We start from the raw sequence: 3,985 nt of genomic DNA, 5'->3' as shown, positions 1-3,985 counted from the left end.
ACATTGGCACTCAAGCAACTTTGCAGCGGGTCCCCTAGCTGAGTGTACTACAGCAACGACATCCTCTGACTTTGAATTCCAGTTATCCTGGCTTGGGCACAGAGACGACTCTCCCCGAGGAGATGAGAGCAGCTGCAAGGGTGACAGCAGCAGAGTTTCAACCTTGGAGACGCAGTGCTCGGGGAGAACTGTCAGGGTGGGGGCTGACAGTGCCCTGCTTGGCTCTCACACCTCCTGTGGGGAAGCCCTACCACGAGCCACTGTGACCTCTGAGGTTGAGCAAACTTGCCGTGGGACTTCTGGCTGAATGTCACCCCGAGCGTCCTCCTCTTGCTTTGCTGAGCAGGGACGTGATAAGAGCTTCCAGTTTAGGGAACTGGCAGGTATTCCAAATTCACCAGGATTGCAGGTGATGGTCACTGTAACAGCCACGGGGATGGGGACAGACTTCTAGCCCCGAGGAGCATCTTTGGGGAAGCGTCAGAGTCTCAGTCCATGGATTCCCGCCATGGTGGGGACAGTCAGCCAAATTATTTCTGATCACATGTCAGTATCCCTGAGCATTTCCAGAAATATTTAGGGGAAAAGAACTTTGTAAAAGGCTGAGGTAATGTAGGGACACTCATAACTAGCGAAGCGTGAGATGCTTGGGGGGAGTTTGTTTAAACAAAGCAAGCCAAAGGGGCTATTAAGGCATGCTGTTCTCCATGAATTCAACATTTTTCTGAAACAGTTTGGTTTCCGTAGCTACTTGTTGCAATTATTTCAAGGAGGTGCCCTTCTAGGACTGCATTATTATTAGATGAGAGAGACACTATGACGTGAGGCAAATCTGGATAATATTTCACAATAGACAGAATGTATTTTTGGAGGTTCTCCCTGCAAGGGATCTTCTCAATCTGTCCACAACATACTCAGCAACTCCCCAGCTGTCGCATCCTCTGCCCCATATTCATTCTTTCCTTCCTCCCATTCAAACTTAAGTCAGCTATAATGGCAGAAAGGCAACCTGATATGAAAATTCACCTAAAATGGCAAATGACCGACAGTAGCTCGAGTCAGAGTTTCTGTTTTAAAGGAGTATGTCTGGGGTCCATGATGCCTGAACAGGGAAGAATCAGACTAACTGTGAAACCCTTTCATCATGAGAGGCCATTAGAGCGAGACTTTTGGGCAGGGGAGCTTCCTGGAATCTATTAATAATACCCCAAAGTCAACTCAGCTGACTCATAAAGTTAACTCTGAAGGTGCTTATGACGTTAACTAATCATCATAATCCCTAAGCCTGAGATGCCTAAATTCTAGAGTTTTGTTCAACACCTCCTTTTGAAGTGAGTAGAGAGGAAATGACCACCCCTAATTCTCAGCCAACATACTGAGGACCTGAGAGGGCCCCTCACGGGCCCTAAGCTCTCACCTAGCAATGGGTGGAACCAGGACTAAACAGAGAGTCATCTCCTTAGGCTGAAAGGCCGGGTGTCCAGGAGAAGGGTGGGTATTCCTTGGCCCGATGGGTATCCTCGAATATGAGGTTGTAAGAGATTGACAGCACAGCTAAGTTTTCTGATCTGCAAGCTTCTTTCTCTCATACCCCATCCCCACCCTTCAGCCAATCCTGCAGACTTCACGCTTGAGAACCTGCGTGGAAACGACCACCTTCACCAGGCCCTCTGTTCCATCTCCACCCGAGGATTCACCGTCTCTCATTTACAGGATAATTTTCAGCAACGGCTTCCTGACTGCCTCCCTGCTTCCCCTCACCTCGCTCCAGTCTGTGCACACACCAGCCAGAGGGATCTTGTTCAAACTGTCAGGTCATGGCAAGTCCTTGGCTTAAAACCCTTTATTGCTCCCTGTCTCACTCAGTGTCAAAGCCAGAGGTGACCCCCTGGCCCCTGGCGGCCTTGCTGGCCGCGTCTCCCCACCACCCCAGGTTCTGTGTGCTCCGGTCATGCTGTTGCTCAAATTTGCCAAGCACCTTCCTTTCTAATTGCTGTTCCCCTGCCCTGAGTCCCCCAGATAACCACATAACGAGCTCCTTCCCTTTATTCAGACATCTGTTCAAACGTCATCTCCTCAGAGAAGCCTCCCACCCACTCCATCTAAAACAGCCCCCACCCAGCATGCTTTACCCCCTATGTTTTCCTTTTCTTCATAGCACTTTCCACCTGATGCACCATATATATGTTAAAAAATGCCTTGTCTGGCTCTCTTATCTAGCACCATATGAGTTCCGTTATATCCTCATTGCTAGAATAGTGCGTGGCACCTACTTGCTGAGTAAATGAAACCGAGAAACTCAGAGCGACACATTTCTTTTTAGATAAGAATGTTTTCTTCCTTTTCATTTTAAACTACCCAGCTACACGACATCAGCCCTGTGATCAATTTTTTTTTTTCTTCTGAAGCTCTGACCTCTGGGTGGCCTTTAGCAAGTAACATGACTTTGTTAGAGCTCACTTTACCCAGCTGTAGAATGGGAATGAAAATACCACCTACCTCCCTTCCCTGACACTTGACTGAAGCAGCCTCTGACACGCCTTCTTTGTTCTTTGAGGGAAGGAGCCACACACAAGAAAATTCTCCCCATGAAGTTACAGTTAAAAGCCCCAAGAGGGTAGGAGCTGTACTTTGTTTCTCTCCATTCTTACACAAAGTAGGCCTCCATTAAGTGCTTATCAAAGTTAGTATCTGTGGGACATAAATTGCACCTGCTTCTGCAGCCCTGCTCACAGAAGCTGGCCCCTTTCTGGGCTAACACTCAGAAATAGCAGAAGAACGAAATCTAGCTTAGTAGTGACGCAGATTCCTTTTTCCAGAGGAAGCCAACTGCACAGGCCTTGATGGACAAATGGTGACCATGGATGTGTTGTTTGCTTTGAACGTGGAGCAGGGAATTTCACAAGATGAGAAAAATTCAGATCAGAGGATTCTTCCTCTCGGCTGTAACTTTTTTTTTTGGAGTGACCCTGGTTAATACCATGATTCTCTTAATTTGGGTGAATTTCCTTGTTCAGCTCAGAGCTACTGATTCAGCAGATATTCCCAGAGTCAGACCCTAGTGGAAACTAACATGTGACGTCTGGTGCCAGGCACTTCCCCATGCTCAACAAGCGTTTATAGATGAGTGCGTGGATATTCACACCACACTGTTTCTATCTTCACCTCTTTGCCTTTCTTTCTTCTTCTCTTCCCTTTCTGACTCTTTTTTATTCCTTCCCCATTTACGCCCCAGTGCTCCTCTGAGACACGTGGGCATTTTATGGTTTTGTTGGTCTTGACAGATGACTGACCTTCCAAAGCCCAGTGATTTGGTATCAGAAGATCTAAGTTTTTACCTTTTCTCCACGTTCTAAAGAAGCGTGCTGTAGTTTCCCCAGCAGAAGTGAAAGTGATCAGTGGGCGACTCAGATGTCTGCACAGGCACAAGAATGAGGGGGAGAGGGGTTAAGACAAGAGGAAGAGGGGACTTTTGGAGGGGCTGAGAGCAAATCCCCACACACGTTCTGACTACCCAGTGGAAAGAAGTGAAATCCTGTGTTCCAGGGCAATATTGCCATTGTTGATAATTCTCTGTCATCCAGCAGGTGCCAGGATAAAAACTTCCATTTTGATTTTTATACATTCATTTTAACAACTGGGACTTCCTCATTTGCCTGAGGAGGAGGTATACAAGGGTGCACAATTTATAGTCAATTTGAAGATGAAGAAAATATTAGCATATCTTTTGTTGCCCCTAAAAACACAATACCTAAATTAGCACAGTGCCCTGACTGCCATCCCGTACATGCATTTAGATTGTAAATGAGCTCCATTTCAAGCACATTTGTAACGGTTGCGAAAGTGAGGGACCGATTATGTGGCCATATTGATACTAATGATGGTGACGCCCAGAGAACTGTCCCGGCCTAAGAACACCCACAGTGCAACCAACAATCATGGCTTCAGTCCCAATCAGAAGGTTTTCATTCAGTCCTAATCATAG

This window comes from Delphinus delphis, chromosome 3 (genome assembly GCF_949987515.2).
Source record: "Delphinus delphis chromosome 3, mDelDel1.2, whole genome shotgun sequence".
Classification (NCBI taxonomy): Eukaryota; Metazoa; Chordata; class Mammalia; order Artiodactyla; family Delphinidae; genus Delphinus; species Delphinus delphis.
Note: the sequence above shows the minus strand (reverse complement) of the source record.